Raw genomic sequence first — 18057 nt, 5'->3', positions numbered from 1 at the left:
ATAAAATTTTCTAAACAAACTTGCACGCGCTGTGTAGACACTTCACTATTTTAAGCTGTGCTTCAAAATAAACTTTCGTCGGTGTCTGCACGTTGACACCAGTTCATTACGCTTATTTAGCGTTGCTAAATTTGGCTTCGTAATAATAATAAACTTCTCTGTTGTGCACAGGTTGCAACGCTTCACAATGTTCGTGTAAGATTTCGCTCTTGCCAGAATTTTCCAATTGATTACAAAATTTTCTCTTTTGCTTTTTAGTTCCCAGACGTGCTTGCTTAGTTCTGTGTCATTTTTTCTTTGTTCGTTTTTGAATGTCGTCTGGTGGTTTCTCCACCTCGTTTTAAATTCTGTTGCTGTAAGCCCCACGTACGATTCAGATTTATCACTTGATGTGACGACTGCTTGGTACACAATTTCTTTAGAGAGACACTCTCCGTTGAGGGGACACTCATCCTTTTTCCTACAGTTGCACCCAGTTCTTGCCGCTTGATCTTGTGGCGGTGATGTGTTTGTTCTCAAAATGGCCTTGTTGTGCCCATCAATAATCTGTTGTATGTTCGGCATGCAACTGTAGCTCAATTTCAGAGTGTTTCTGTTGAAGATCTTTCTCAATTTATGCCCTACCGTAAAACACTTATCGATCAGACGAATAAATTGGCGTCCTATGTTGCTTTTAACATTCTTATTGAACGGTGTATATATATATATATATATATATATATATGTCTGAATTTATCAAAACCAGGTCAAGGAAATTTTCACTGTTTTGAGCGCAAATCGCTGTAAACGCGTTTTTTTCTCGCCAAACTCGATGATATAAAAACTAAAGGGAATGTCAGTCTTTTTTCCTCTTCTCCTCTCTCTTCTCTACCTTTCAGCGCTGTATTTCCTTTTTTTTTTCCCCTTTCTTGTGGTGTTTTAAGCCAATTCGCGCAGTAACGTACTTGTTCAAGAATACTGACGTCACTTTTCTTTGACCCGGTTTTGATAAATTCAGACATATATATATCCAGCCACTGAAACTGATTAAAGGTCTAAAGATCTCTTGTCAAAACTGTTTTTGTCTTGCCATTTATATGTTTGGGTGCTTAGAAAGGCCGAAAGTGTTGGAAGTGTCTGTCGAATGTGTCATGGTACTAGTAAAAAGACATTTTGACAGCTCTGACTGTTGCTCTGTATATACACATCTTCAATGTGATGGTCCTCAGACCTTAAATATGTTTTATACCAATGGAAATTATTTTTTGATTTTTTGTTTGAAAAATAGAAATTAATTTTTAACACTTCCATTAACCGTAACGGAAAAAATAACTGTTAGCCGTAAAAAGCCAAAATATCAACAGTTAACCGTAAAGGCCTCAACCCCATTGAGATCTCTAAAAGGGTAATGTTTTTGAAAGTGAGAAAGTAAGAAAGAGTTATGAAAAGACAACCCACCTCCCCCTAGTCTTGACGGTAGTATGTGAGGTTTGTTAAAAGTTTGACAGAACAATAAAACATGCAAAATCAGTCATGTTTTAATTTTGATAATACCGACAAATGGGCCAAAATTCCTTCATCCCTACCAGTTCTGGAAAGTACAAAATACACTTGGAAATGAGCACACTTTTATTTCCATTCCAAACTAACTACAAAATGGTAAATACCACCATCACCAAGCGGAGCGTTTCGTATATGAGGCATCACTCTATCTTGAGAACACGCCAGGTGTTACATCAGTAATCTGTAATTAACAGAAAGAAGAAGTAATTATGAGTCTTTATCTTGTGTTTTCTTCTTTGTTGTTAAGGATGGGCGGGGATGACTTATAAAAAATGCTGACAGCAGCCTACTGGGGAAGGGGGTGGAAGAAAGTTTACATAGGAGGGTTTACAACCAGAATTTTAAGATGGAATCCGCCAGGACTTCGAGTAGTTATTGGACAAAATTATGTACCAACATTATTTACACTTCATTGCAAGCTTTTGCGATACTGCTTCAAATATTTTCTAACAACACCAAACATCGAAAACCACTGAATCGCTTAAAAGACGTGAGCTTTTGCCTATAGCTTGTGAACTTTGAATTTCATTTTCTAAGACTCTGATAAGAAATTGTTGTACCAAAATCATTTACACCTTATTGCAAACTTTTGTGATACTGCTTCAAATTTCTTATGAAAAGAAATCTTTTCTAACAACACCAAACATCGAAAACCAATTTCGAAGTTCCACTGAATCGCTTAAAGACGACTTACAAAATGGCTACACGTGAGATTTTGTCTATAATTTGTGAACTTTGAAATTCATTTTCTCATACTCTGACCAGGAATTATTGTTGGTGTTATCACGGATAATTACTTACATCTTTACCTATAATAAAGGGAAGGAAATAAACGCAATAGGATTTAAATTGTTCTGGTAGTCGATTTTTGTCCAATTTAAATAAGCATTACTCGACTTCCTGGTGGATTCCGTCTTAAAGTCTTTCAGAAAGACGTTTGGCAGCAGCGGGGGCAGAAAAAAAACACCAAAAGCACTTGTTAAACAGGATATAAATGCAAGTTGGCTGATCTTTCACGGGACAATATATATCTCGACATAAAAAGAACGTTCCTGATGAAACAACACTGGGCGGAAAGTACTTTTTGATTGGTTATCATTGCAACTATATTTTTATTTCTTGTTTAAGTTTCATTACAGAGAATGATGGCTACGCTGAACACAACTGCTTATTACTTAACTAGTAATTATCCGACCCGAAAACAAAATCGTGCGTTCGCCACTATCCACTATCTACCGGATTTTACGTTGATGGCTCTAAAACTCGAGTACACGATTAATTTGATGAATTTATTTTTTTTATTTCATATCCTGTTTGTGTAATAATAACTTATTTATTTTCATTTTATTTTCAGGTGCATTTTTTTGGCTGCACAATTAAACATTTCCAGTAGATAAACTAACCTGGCGGTCACATGGTTGGTGCACAAATCAATAGTTGCAGCATTTGCTACACTCGTAATAACCGCTGCAACCTAAAGCGCAATACAGGCTATTATTACAATCATTCCTGCGAATGTTATCATCTTGCATTTCTTGGTCCTCCACCACTTCTAGCTGGGGACCTATCATGTAAACAAACAAACGCATGTTAGATCATTGCGTTAATTAACAATTTGTTCATGCTTTAGCGTGCACTATCAAGTTATGGTGCACGAAAGAAGCAACTCTACTTATAGCAAGGTTGTATGACCTGTAAGTAGTAAAAGCTCGTAATTGGACCGTTAAAGACATTGGACAATACAAAATGAATAATAGACATATTATGGATAATTTTTAACGCTGATATTTGGACTCTCATCCACTTACTTTCCAACATTCCCAGATTTTCTCTTTTCCTATTCTGAAAGCGGTCACCAAGATCGCGGGACGACGCAGACACAACCAACAGAACAAGCACAAAAACACAAGCAAACTTCATGATATCGACTGATAGCAAAGAACAACGTGCAGTACAACAAGTGATCTAAAACGAGAAGACAAGCCAAACAAAATTAAACGCTATTCTGGAGTGTGTGGGACAGTAAAGTATGAGGCAGTGCAAAGTTTGGCAAAAGGCGGGCTTCCTTATTTTAAAAACACAATAGTTCAGTTGAAACCGGCAGAACGATCAAAGACAAACAATCAAACTTCAGAATCGATCTTTCTCAAGTTCATCGATCGATCAACACGCAACCGATGTAAGCTCATCAATACCGTGCCTCTGAGCTAAAACAACTGTGGCCCTTTTGTAAAAAAGGAATGATTAAGTATTAGCAACTTGCCCTACACCAAACATTTTGTTGTGCATCTCTTCACTAAACTGTCTCCAAATTAATGGAAGGTTTTTGTTATGAAAATCGCAGTGATTGAGGACTGAAGATGACTAAACGACATGAATTGGATCTTGCGCTGTCTTATATTGCTTCTGAGCATTATAGTACATGCGGTTAATGTGTGATAGTTATGAATGAAAGCATACCTTCCAAGAAGGTAGGGTATTATTTCGTTTTATTATGTAGAGATTTAATTATTCATTACCCAAAACGCCTGTTGTTGTGGCTGAAAATCTTTTGTAATTCTAGTTCATATGGAAGAATTAAAAATTTAAAGCTTTCAAATCGAATTTAGAAGATAAATGCAAACAGTCAAATGCTTTCGTTGCTGGACCAACCCACTAATATTTCAATATAAATGGCACAAAATGACAGATCTTTATTCGCTATGGTTGTGGCTGATCAAGACGTCATAACTGCAATAAAAGCATAGTTCGAAGAAAACTACTGGGCATTAAAATACACTATTTATTCCAGCAAAAGCGGGAATATTGCTGCCCTAATCTGGCAATCAACTAACGTACTAAATTTTGATTAAGAATAGCAAAGTGTAATGGAATAGGACAAATATGCCCAATACAGGATGTCATTCCAGCCGAGCAAAATGAAAATCCACCTTTCAAAAAATCGTCAATGAATGCTTGACAGCAGGCAGCAGTCCAAAAATAATGGTCCGTCGAGGTCGAGAAATTGGTGGAAAAATACTTTAAGCGATCGAGAATTTTTAACCAGCTAGCTTATAATTTTCATCGGTCAAGAATTAAACCAGTTTTAATTTCCTTTATAAAAAGCCCGAGCAACTCCTGTTCTTGTGTACTAAAGTTAGTCATGTACATTTTTGTCAAAACAAATTAATTTGCCGAATTAAATCGCTCTTTGAAAATGCTCGAGAAACTCCGTCTCTTGGTGCTTAGTACCTACCTTGGATGCTGGTTGAATAGATACAGAGATGATTCTCGTATCCCGATTCTTACGTATTTAAATGCACTCGAAAAGTGTTTGCTTTGAAATTGTTACTTCTGTTTCAATATTCATTAACAGCTTAACTGTCACTCGTAAGTGCTTATTTATCATTTTGTGACATCGATTTATTAATATACGCGACTGGTCTCTCGAATCTCTCGGATTTCAAGAAATGGAATTTTATATAAACTGACACTCTTTCATCACCTGCTCATGAGCAACTGCTTTGTAGTAATTTAATAACGTATTAAATACAAATCAAATCTATATTGTTTACAGGACAGGGCGGTAGACCATTAGTTCGATAACATTTTATTTTAATTAAAATGTTCTGTGACACGTTCCGTTATATATTTTTGCAAGTATAATTTGAAAATTGCCAACATTTAAAATGAATAGGGTGTCGCCAATAAATCCATCGTAAATGCTTTCATAACAAAAATGTTGACACTGATACAAAACAATTGAGCCGGTTTGAAATATGCTGAAAGTGCCGCCTGTACATTGTTTGCTGATGGCGTTTCGGGTGTTTCGTTATTGGCTATAATAAAAACTGTATGCGAATTCTTTTTTTTTAGCCAGGGTTATATAGGAAAACACTTTCACCTCCTAAACAACAACGATTGCTTTCACAAGAATGTCAAGGTCTGAAATGGACATATGTATTTCTATTTATATTTATTTAGATAGCATTGGGAAAACAAACATTATTGAATTGATTTTACTTTATTTCTTCGAAAAAACTAAAGGAAAATATTTTACGATCTTTTTTATTCAATCTTGTTTAAGATCTATCATTGTCCTTTTAAACTGCGATAGTAAATCACTGGCCTGGTTTCTTGCGATATTACTTATGAGGCGAATTTGAGAACAAAGGACAAACTCTGCACATTATTGCTGGAATCATCGAAGCAGATTATACCCAAAATACTAGGAAACTTTCAAGAAATAAATATTCTATTTATTCCAGCAAAAGCGGGAATATTACTGCTCTAATCTGGCAATCAACTAACGTACTACATTTTGATTAAGAATAGCAAAGTGTAAGAAATAGGACAAATAAGCCCACTGCAGGATTTCATTAAGGCCGAGCGAGATGAAAACCCACCTTTGAAAAAATCGCCGATGAATGCTTGACAGCGGGCAGCAGCCCAAAAATAATAGTCTGTTAAAGTCGAGAAATTTGTGGAAAAATACTTTTAGCGATCAACAATTTTTAACCAGCTGAAATATAATTATATTGGTTGAGATATTTTCATTGGTCAAGAATTAAACCAGTTTTAATCTCCTTTATGAATAGCCCGAGAAACCCTTGCTCTTGTGTTCTAAAGTTAGTCATGACGTTTTCTTAATCTGTTTAATAAATAAATGTAATTTTCAAAATATTAATGCGCGAGAAACTCCTGGTCTTTGTTCTTAGCACCTACCTTGAATGTTGGTTGAATACTGACTGAGATGATTCGCGTGTGTTGATTCTTACGCTATTTAAATGCACTCGAGAAGTGTTTGCTTTCAAATTGTTGCTTCTGAATGAATATTTATTAATAGCTAAACTGTCAATAATAAGTGCTAATTTATCCTTTTGTGACACCGATAATTATTATTCGCAACTGGCCTCTCGAATCTCTCGGGTTTCAAGACATGACATCATATAACAGACACTTTTAAACCACTTGCTCATTAGCAATTGCTGTGTAGTAAAACACATTTCCTCATAATTTAAAAACGTATTAAATAGGATTCAAATCCGTCTTTTTTACAGCGTATAAGACAGGTTGGTAGACCATTCGTTCGATAACATTTTATGTTAATTAAAACGTTCTGTGACACGTTTCGTTATATATTTTTGCAAGTGTAATTTGAAAATTGACAAAATTTAAAATGAATAAAATGTCGCCAATAGGGCCATCGCAAATACTTTCCTAACAAAATAACGGCACTGATACAAAGCAATTGAGCCGATATGGAATATGCTGAAAGTGCGAAATGTCTATTGTTTGTTGATGGCGTTTCGGGTGTTTTGTTATTGGCTCTAATGAAATTGTATGCGAATTCTGCCTTTTTTTAGCCAGGGTTATATGGAAAAACACTTTCACCTCCTTAACAACAACGATTGCTTTCACAAGAATGTCAAGGTCTGAAATGGTCATATGTATTTCTATTATCATTTATTTGGATATGGTAAAACAATAAAGAATGGTTTTTATTTCTTTCTTCGAAAAAACTAAGGGAAAATATTTTACGATCTTTTTAATTCAATCTTGTTTAAGATCTATTATTGTCCTTTTAAACTTCGATATTAAATCACTGGCCTGGTTTCTTGCGATACCACTTATGAGGAGACTTTGAGAACAAAGGACAAACTCTGCACATTATTGCTGGAACTATCGAAGCAGATTATACCCAAAATACTAGGAAACTTCCATTAAATAAATATTATATTTATTCCAGCAAAAGCGGAAATATTGCTGTTCTAATCTGGCAATCAACTAACATACTGAATTTTGATTAAGAATAGCAAAGTGTAAGAAATAGGACAAATAAGCCCACTACAGGATTTCATTAAGGCCGAGCGAGATGAAAACCCACCTTTGAAAAAAATAGCCGATGAATGCTTGATAGCGAGCAGCAGTCCAAAAATATTACTTCGTGGAGGTCGAGAAATTGGTAGAAAAATACTTTTAGCGATCAACAATTTTTAACCAGCTGAAATATAATTCTATTGGTTGAGATAATTTCATTGGTCAAGAATTAAACCAGTTTTAATCTCCTTTATGAATAGCCCGAGAAACCCTTGCTCTTGTGTTCTAAAGTAAGTCGTGACGTTCTCTTATTCTGTGAAATAAATAAATGTAACTTAACCGCTTTTTCAAAATTCGCGAGAAACTCCTGCTCTTTGTTCTTAGCACCTACCTTGAATGTTGGTTGAACACTGACTGAGATGATTCGCGTGTGTTGATTCTTTCGAGAAGTGTTTGCTTTCAAATAGTTGCTTCTAAATGAATATTTATTAATAGCTAAACTGTCAGTAATAAGTGCTAATTTATCCTTTTGTGACACCGATAATTATTATTCGCAACTGGCCTCTCGAATCTCTCGGGTTTCAAGACATGGCATAATATAACAGACACTTTTAAACCACCTGCTCATTAGCAATTGCTGTGTAGTAAAACACATTTCCTCATAATTTAAAAACGTATTAAATAGAAATCAAATCCGTCTTTTTTAAAGCGTATAAGACAGGTTGGTAGACCATTAGTTCGATAACATTTTATTTTAATTAAAACTTTCTGTGACACGTTCCGTTATATATTTTTTGCAAGTGTAATTCGAAAATTGACAAAATTTAAAATGAATAAAATGTCGCCAATAGGGCCATCGCAAATACGACACTGATACAAAGCAATTGAGCCGATATGGAATATGCTGAAAGTGCGAAATGTCTATTGTTTGTTGATGGCGTTTCGGATGTTTCGTTATTGGCTCTAACGAAATTGTATGCGAATTCTGCTTTTTTTTAGCCAGGATTATATAGGAAAACACTTTCACCTCCTAAACAACAACGATTGCTTTCACAAGAATGTCAAGGTCTGAAATGGACATATGTATTTCTATTTATATTTATTTAGATAGCATTGGGAAAACAAACATTATTGAATTGAGTTTACTTTATTTCTTCGAAAAAACTAAAGGAAAATATTTTACGATCTTTTTTATTCAATCTTGTTTAAGATCTATCATTGTCCTTTTAAACTGCGATAGTAAATCACTGGCCTGGTTTCTTGCGATATTACTTATGAGGCGAATTTGAGAACAAAGGACAAACTCTGCACATTATTGCTGGAATCATCGAAGCAGATTATACCCAAAATACTAGGAAACTTTCAAGAAATAAATATTCTATTTATTCCAGCAAAAGCGGGAATATTACTGCTCTAATCTGGCAATCAACTAACGTACTACATTTTGATAAAAAATAGCAAAGTGTAAGAAATAGGACAAATAAGCCCACTGCATGATTTCATTAAGGCCGAGCGAGATGAAAACCCACCTTTGAAAAAATCGTCGATGAATGCTTGACAGCGGGCAGCAGCCCAAAAATAATAGTCTGTTAAAGTCGAGAAATTTGTGGAAAAATACTTTTAGCGATCAACAAATTTTAACCAGCTGAAATATAATTCTCAGTATTGGTTGAGATATTTTCATTGGTCAAGAATTAAACCAGTTTTAATCTCCTTTATGAATAGCCCGAGAAACCCTTGCTCTTGTGTTCTAAAGTTAGTCATGACGTTTTCTTAATCTGTTTAATAAATAAATGTAATTTTCAAAATATTAATGCGCGAGAAACTCCTGGTCTTTGTTCTTAGCACCTACCTTGAATGTTGGTTGAATACTGACTGAGATGATTCGCGTGTGTCGATTCTTACGCTATTTAAATGTATTCGAGAAGTGTTTGCTTTCAAATTGTTGCTTCTGAATGAATATTTATTAATAGCTAAACTGTCAGTTATAAGTGCTAATTTATCCTTTTGTGACACCGATAATTATTATTCGCAACTGGCCTCTCGAATCTCTCGGGTTTCAAGACATGACATCATATAACAGACACTTTTAAACCACTTGCTCATTAGCAATTGCTGTGTAGTAAAACACATTTTCTCATAATTTAAAAACGTATTAAATAGAAATCAAATCCGTCTTTTTTACAGCGTCTAAGACAGGTTGGTAGACCATTCGTTCGATAACATTTTATTTTAATTAAAACGTTCTGTGACACGTTTCGTTATATATTTTTGCAAGTGTAATTTGAAAATTGACAAAATTTAAAATGAATAAAATGTCGCCAATAGGGCCATCGCAAATACTTTCCTAACAAAATAACGGCACTGATACAAAGCAATTGAGCCGATATGGAATATGCTGAAAGTGCGAAATGTCTATTGTTTGTTGATGGCGTTTCGGGTGTTTTGTTATTGGCTCTAATGAAATTGTATGCGAATTCTGCCTTTTTTTAGCCAGGGTTATATGGAAAAACACTTTCACCTCCTTAACAACAACGATTGCTTTCACAAGAATATCAAGGTCTAAAATGGACATATGTATTTTCATATATGAATCATTTCATATACATTACATCAATATTTAAATAGATAGAATCGGGAAAACAAACATAATTGAATTGATTTTACTTTATTTCTTCGAAAAAACTAAAGGAAAATATTTTACGATCTTTTTTATTCAATCTTGTTTAAGATCTATCATTGTCCTTTTAAACTGCGATAGTAAATCACTGGCCTGTTTGCTTGCGATATTACTTATGAGGCGAATTTGAGAACAAAGGACAAACTCTGCACATTATTGCTGAATTCTGCTTTTTTTAAACAGGGTTATATGGGAAAACACTTTCACCTCCTTAACAACAACGATTGCTTTCACAAGAATGTCAAGGTCTAAAATGGACATATGTATTTCTATTAATATTTAAATAGATAGAATCGGGAAAACAAACATAATTGAATTGATTTTACTTTATTTCTTTGAAAAACTAAAGGAAAATATTTTACGATCTTTTTTATTCAATCTTGTTTAAGATCTATCATTGTCCTTTTAAACTGCGATAGTAAATCACTGGCCTGGTTTCTTGCGATATTACTTATGAGGCGAATTTGAGAACAAAGGACAAACTCTGCACATTATTGCTGGAATCATCGAAGCAGATTATACCCAAAATACTAGGAAACTTTCATTAAATAAATATTCTATTTATTCCAGCAAAAGCGGGAATATTACTGCTCTAATCTGGCAATCAACTAACGTACTACATTTTGATTAAGAATAGCAAAGTGTAAGAAATAGGACAAATAAGCCAACTGCATGATTTCATTAAGGCCGAGCTAGATGAAAACCCACCTTTGAAAAAATTGCCGATGAATGCTTGACAGCGGGCAGCAGCCCAAAAATAATAGTCTGTTAAAGTCGAGAAATTTGTGGAAAAATACTTTTAGCGATCAACAATTTTTAACCAGCTGAAATATAATTATATTGGTTGAGATATTTTCATTGGTCAAGAATTAAACCAGTTTTAATCTCCTTTATGAATAGCCCGAGAAACCCTTGCTCTTGTGTTCTAAAGTTGGTCATGACGTTTTCTTAATCTGTTTAATAAATAAATGTAATTTAACCGCTTTTTCAATATATTAATGCGCGAGAAACTCCTGCTCTTTGTTCTTAGCACCTACCTTAAATGTTGGTTGAATACTGACTGAGCTGATTCGCGTGTGTCGATTCTTACGCTATTTAAACGTATTCGAGAAGTGTTTGCTTTCAAATTGTTGCTTCTGAATGAATATTTATTAATAGCTAAACTGTCAGTAATAAGTGCTAATTTATCCTTTTGTGACACCGATAATTATTATTCGCAACTGGCCTTCCGAATCTCTCGGGTTTCAAGACATGACATTATATAACAGACACTTTTAAACCACCTGCTCATTAGCAATTGCTGTGTAGTAAAACACATTTTCTCATAATTTAAAAACGTATTAAATAGAAATCAAATCCGTCTTTTTTAAAGCGTATAAGACAGGTTGGTAGACCATTAGTTCGAAAACATTTTATTTTAATTAAAACTTTCTGTGACACGTTCCGTTATATATTTTTTGCAAGTGTAATTCGAAAATTGACAAAATTTAAAATGAATAAAATGTCGCCAATAGGGCCATCGCAAATACGACACTGATACAAAGCAATTGAGCCGATATGGAATATGCTGAAAGTGCGAAATGTCTATTGTTTGTTGATGGCGTTTCGGATGTTTCGTTATTGGCTCTAACGAAATTGTATGCGAATTCTGCTTTTTTTTAGCCAGGATTATATGGGAAAACACTTTCACCTCCTTAACAACAACGATTGCTTTCACAAGAATGTCAAGGTCTAAAATGGACATATGTATTTCTATTAATATTTAAATAGATAGAATCGGGAAAACAAACATAATTGAATTGATTTTACTTTATTTCTTCGAAAAAACTAAAGGAAAATATTTTACGATCTTTTTTATTCAATCTTGTTTAAGATCTATCATTGTCCTTTTAAACTGCGATAGTAAATCACTGGCCTGGTTTCTTGCGATATTACTTATGAGGCGAATTTGAGAACAAAGGACAAACTCTGCACATTATTGCTGGAATCATCGAAGCAGATTATACCCAAAATACTAGGAAACTTTCATTAAATAAATATTCTATTTATTCCAGCAAAAGCGGGAATATTACTGCTCTAATCTGGCAATCAACTAACGTACTACATTTTGATAAAGAATAGCAAAGTGTAAGAAATAGGACAAATAAGCCCACTGCATGATTTCATTAAGGCCGAGCGAGATGAAAACCCACCTTTGAAAAAATCGCCGATGAATGCTTGACAGCGGGCAGCAGCCCAAAAATAATAGTCTGTTAAAGTCGAGAAATTTGTGGAAAAATACTTTTAGCGATCAACAATTTTTAACCAGCTGAAATATAATTCTCAGTATTGGTTGAGATATTTTCATTGGTCAAGAATTAAACCAGTTTTAATCTCCTTTATGAATAGCCCGAGAAACCCTTGCTCTTGTGTTCTAAAGTTAGTCATGACGTTTTCTTAATCTGTTTAATAAATAAATGTAACTTAACCGCTTTTTCAAAATATTAATGCGCGAGAAACTCCTGCTCTTTGTTCTTAGCACCTACCTTGAATGTTGGTTAAATACTGACTGAGATGATTCGCGTGTGTTGATTCTTACGCTATTTAAATGCACTCGAGAAGTGTTTGCTTTCAAATTGTTGCTTCTGAATGAATATTTATTTATAGCTAAACTGTCAATAATAAGTGCTAATTTATCCTTTTGTGACACCGATAATTATTATTCGCAACTGGCCTCTCGAATCTCTCGGGTTTCAAGACATGGCATTATATAGCAGACACTTTTAAACCACCTGCTCACTAGCAATTGCTGTGTAGTAAAACACATTTTCTCATAATTTAAAAACGTATTAAATAGAAATCAAATCCGTCTTTTTTAAAGCGTATAAGACAGGTTGGTAGACCATTCGTTCGATAACATTTTATTTTAATTAAAACGTTCTGTGACACGTTCCGTTATATATTTTTGCAAGTGTAATTTGAAAATTGACAAAATTTAAAATGAATAAAATGTCGCCAATAGGGCCATCGCAAATACTTTCCTAACAAAATAACGGCACTGATACAAAGCAATTGAGCCGATATGGAATATGCTGAAAGTGCGAAATGTCTATTGTTTGTTGATGGCGTTTCGGGTGTTTTGTTATTGGCTCTAATGAAATTGTATGCGAATTCTGCCTTTTTTTAGCCAGGGTTAAATGGAAAAACACTTTCACCTCCTTAACAACAACGATTGCTTTTACAAGAATGTCAAGGTCTGAAATGGTCATATGTATTTCTATTAATATTTATTTGGATATGGTAAAACAAAATAAAAAATGGTTTTTCTTTCTTTCTTCGAAAAAACTAAGGGAAAATATTTTACGATCTTTTTAATTCAATCTTGTTTAAGATCTATTATTGTCCTTTTAAACTTCGATATTAAATCACTGGCCTGGTTTCTTGCGATACCACTTATGAGGAGACTTTGAGAACAAAGGACAAACTCTGCACATTATTGCTGGAATTATCGAAGCAGATTATACCCAAAATACTAGGAAACTTCCATTAAATAAATATTATATTTATTCCAGCAAAAGCGGAAATATTGCTGTTCTAATCTGGCAATCAACTAACATACTGAATTTTGATTAAGAATAGCAAAGTGTAAGAAATAGGACAAATAAGCCCACTACAGGATTTCATTAAGGCCGAGCGAGATGAAAACCCACCGTTGAAAAAATAGCCGATGAATGCTTGGCAGCAAGCAGCAGCCCAAAAATAATAGTCTGTTAAAGTCGAGAAATTTGTGGAAAAATACTTTTAGCGATCAACAATTTTTAACCAGCTGAAATATAATTCTATTGGTTGAGATAATTTCATTGGTCAAGAATTAAACCAGTTTTAATCTCCTTTATGAATAGCCCGAGAAACCCTTGCTCTTGTGTTCTAAAGTAAGTCATGACGTTCTCTTATTCTGTGAAATAAATAAATGTAACTTAACCGCTTTTTCAAAATTCGCGAGAAACTCCTGCTCTTTGTTCTTAGCACCTACCTTGAATGTTGGTTGAACACTGACTGAGATGATTCGCGTGTGTTGATTCTTTCGAGAAGTGTTTGCTTTCAAATAGTTGCTTCTGAATGAATATTTATTAATAGCTAAACTGTCAGTAATAAGTGCTAATTTATCCTTTTGTGACACCGATAATTATAATTCGCAACTGGCCTCTCGAATCTCTCGGGTTTCAAGACATGGCATTATATAACAGACACTTTTAAACCACCTGCTCATTAGCAATTGCTGTGTAGTAAAACACATTTTCTCATAATTTAAAAACGTATTAAATAGAAATCAAATCCGTCTTTTTTAAAGCGTATAAGACAGGTTGGTAGACCATTAGTTCGATAACATTTTATTTTAATTAAAACTTTCTGTGACATGTTCCGTTATATATTTTTTGCAAGTGTAATTCGAAAATTGACAAAATTTAAAATGAATAAAATGTCGCCAATAGGACCATCGCAAATACGTTCCTAACAAAAATAACGGCACTGATACAAAGCAATTGAGCCGATATGGAATATGCTGAAAGTGCGAAATGTCTATTGTTTGTTGATGGCGTTTCGGATGTTTCGTTATTGGCTCTAACGAAATTGTATGCGAATTCTGCTTTTTTTTAAACAGGGTTATATGGGAAAACACTTTCACCTCCTTAACAACAACGATTGCTTTCACAAGAATGTCAAGGTCTAAAATGGACATATGTATTTTCATATATGAATCATTTCATATACATTACATCAATATTTAAATAGATAGAATCGGGAAAACAAACATAATTGAATTGATTTTACTTTATTTCTTCGAAAAAACTAAAGGAAAATATTTTACGATCTTTTTTATTCAATCTTGTTTAAGATCTATCATTGTCCTTTTAAACTGCGATAGTAAATCACTGGCCTGGTTTCTTGCGATATTACTTATGAGGCGAATTTGAGAACAAAGGACAAACTCTGCACATTATTGCTGAATTCTGCTTTTTTTAAACAGGGTTATATGGGAAAACACTTTCACCTCCTTAACAACAACGATTGCTTTCACAAGAATGTCAAGGTATAAAATGGACATATGTATTTCTATTTAACAATTAGACTACGAGCCCAAGTTTTCTATGAGCAAATAGTCAACGAGGCGCAGCCGAGTTGACTATCGCTCATAGAAAACGAGGGCGAGTAGTCTAATTGTTTTAGTAGAAACTCTAAAGGATTGCAGTCCAAAACCTACAATATTGTGCACTTTGAAGACAAAAATCAAGAAAATTTACCGCTTAAAGAGCTACGCGAGCGCGCGACTGTTTTCTATCGGCGATTATAGTTCACCACTAAATTTTCTCCGATTCTGATTGGTTTAAATTGAACACGTGACGCGATAGTGCCCGTCCGTCGGAGGGCACTATCAGCCCATAGTGCCCTCCCGAGAAAAATGCCCGGATCGATAGTGCCCGCCCGTGACTTTTTTTTGTAAACAAGCTGCCTGCAGACAAAAAAACCCAACCAAATTCACTGCATTTAGTGGGTTTCTCGTCTGGTTTTGTTTCGTTTGTTAAATTTCGGCTTTCAATTGAGTTTTTTATCCTCAAAAGTAAAAATAATTCACGATGCTTGTTTTTGTATGTGCGCGCGGAAGAAAATTTAGTGGTTAACAATAAAGACAATAGAGTGTTTCTGTCTCGGAACTATCGGTCTGATAGTTGCCCCTTGGAAATTTGATGTTCTTAAAACTAGCATATTTGCCCTCGAAGCTTCGCTTCTCGGGCTAATATTTGTTTTAAGAACATCAAATTTCCGCGGGGGAACTATCAGCCGATAGTTCCTCGACAGAAGCACTCTATTGTTAAAATAGAAATCAGTGGGAGAACCAATCAGATTCGCGGATTTCCATTAGAACACAGCTGAGTTTCTACTAATAATATTTAAATAGATAGAATCGGGAAAACAAACATAATTGAATTGATTTTACTTTATTTCTTTAAAAAACTAAAGGAAAATATTTTACGATCTTTTTTATTCAATCTTGTTTAAGATCTATCATTGTCCTTTTAAACTGCGATAGTAAATCACTGGCCTGGTTTCTTGCGATATTACTTATGAGGCGAATTTGAGAACAAAGGACAAACTCTGCACATTATTGCTGGAATCATCGAAGCAGATTATACCCAAAATACTAGGAAACTTTCATTAAATAAATATTCTATTTATTCCAGCAAAAGCGGGAATATTACTGCTCTAATCTGGCAATCAACTAACGTACTACATTTTGATAAAGAATAGCAAAGTGTAAGAAATAGGACAAATAAGCCCACTGCATGATTTCATTAAGGCCGAGCGAGATGAAAACCCACCTTTGAAAAAATCGCCGATGAATGCTTGACAGCGGGCAGCAGCCCAAAAATAATAGTCTGTTAAAGTCGAGAAATTTGTGGAAAAATACTTTTAGCGATCGACAATTTTTAACCAGCTGAAATATAATTCTCAGTATTGGTTGAGATATTTTCATTGGTCAAGAATTAAACCAGTTTTAATCTCCTTTATGAATAGCCCGAGAAACCCTTGCTCTTGTGTTCTAAAGTTATTCATGACGTTTTCTTAATCTGTTTAATAAATAAATGTAATTTAACCGCTTTTTCAAAATATTAATGCGCGAGAAACTCCTGCTCTTTGTTCTTAGCACCTACCTTGAATGTGGGTTGAATACTGACTGAGATGATTCGCGTGTGTCGATTCTTTCGAGAAGTGTTTGCTTTCACATTGTTGCTTCTGAATGAATATTTATTAATAGCTAAACTGTTATTAATAAGTGCTAATTTATCCTTTTGTGACACCGATAATTATTATTCGCAACTGGCCTCTCGAATCTCTCGGGTTTCAAGACATGATATTATATAACAGACACTTTTAAACCACCTGCTCATGAGCAATTGCTGTGTATTAAAACACATTTCCTCGCAAATTTATAACGTATTAAATAAAAAAATCAAGTCAATATTTTTACAGCGTATACGACAGGTTATTAGACCATTAGTTCGAAACTATTTTATTTTATTAAAACGTTTCGCATCACGTTCCGTTATATATTTCTTGCAAGTGTAATTTTGAAAATTACCAAAAGTTATAAAAAATTAAGTTTCGCAAATACGACCATCAAAAATACTTTCTAGCAAAAATTACGACACTGATACAAAGCAATTGAGCCGGATCGTGAGCCGAGTGTTTGGTTATTGGCTGTAATGAGATTGCATGCGACTTCTGCTTTTTTTAGCCACATCCGAGCGAGATGCAAATTTACCTTTGAAAATATCGTCGATGAATGCTTGACAGCGGAAGCAGTCCAAGATAGCGATCGAGACTTTTTAACCAGCTAACTAATTTTGTCAGTCGAGATATTTTCATCGATGAAGAATTAAGACAGCTTTAACTTCCTTTACGAAATTCTCGAGAAACTCCTGCTTTTGTGTACTAAAGTTAGACATGTCCTTTTTATAATTTGTCAAAACTTTAAGTAAATCAGTTTAAATCGCTTAGGTACTTAGTACCTACCTCGGATGTTGGTTGAATACAGACTGAGATGATTGTCTTCTCTCGATTCTTAAATATTTGAATGTTCTCGAGAAGTGAGTCAGAAGTGTTTGCTTTGAAATTGTTACTTATGTTTGAATATTTATAAATAGCTAAACTGTCACTCATAAATGTCCATTTATCATTTTCTGTGACACCCATTTATTAATATCCGCAACTCGTCTCTCGAATCTCTGGGATTTCAAGACATGGCATTTTATAACTGACACTCTTAAACCACCTGCTAATGAGCAATTGCTTTGTAGTTATTTAATAACGCATCAACTACAAATCAAAACTATATTGCTTACAGGGCAGGGCAAAACATTCTGCGCCACGTTCCGTCATATATTTTTTGCAAGTGTAATTTGAGAACGGAAGATTTTGAAACACATTTCAGAATAAAAATCAACGCTATTAAAACATGACGTTTCGGCGACGAAATGTCACCATTATCAAATGCA

At 34.3% G+C, this 18057-nt stretch overlaps 1 long non-coding RNA gene across 1 annotated transcript; it reads right to left on the bottom strand.

The window, feature by feature from the left end:
• Positions 1-1611: 1611 nt before the first annotated feature.
• Positions 1612-17680, bottom strand: LOC144656628 (uncharacterized). Its single transcript, XR_013571334.1, has 4 exons — positions 17576-17680; positions 3351-3507; positions 2946-3106; positions 1612-1723 (listed from the first exon to the last, which is right to left on the bottom strand). It is a non-coding gene; the product is annotated as an uncharacterized LOC144656628 (long non-coding RNA).
• Between the last annotated feature and the right edge of the window lie 377 nt (positions 17681-18057).

The sequence above is a fragment of the Oculina patagonica genome, chromosome 1, assembly GCF_052425735.1.
Source record: "Oculina patagonica isolate OP01 chromosome 1, crgOcupat, whole genome shotgun sequence".
Classification (NCBI taxonomy): domain Eukaryota; kingdom Metazoa; phylum Cnidaria; class Anthozoa; order Scleractinia; family Oculinidae; genus Oculina; species Oculina patagonica.
The sequence above is the reverse complement of the archived record's forward strand: the minus strand, read 5'-3'. Positions and strand labels throughout refer to the sequence as shown.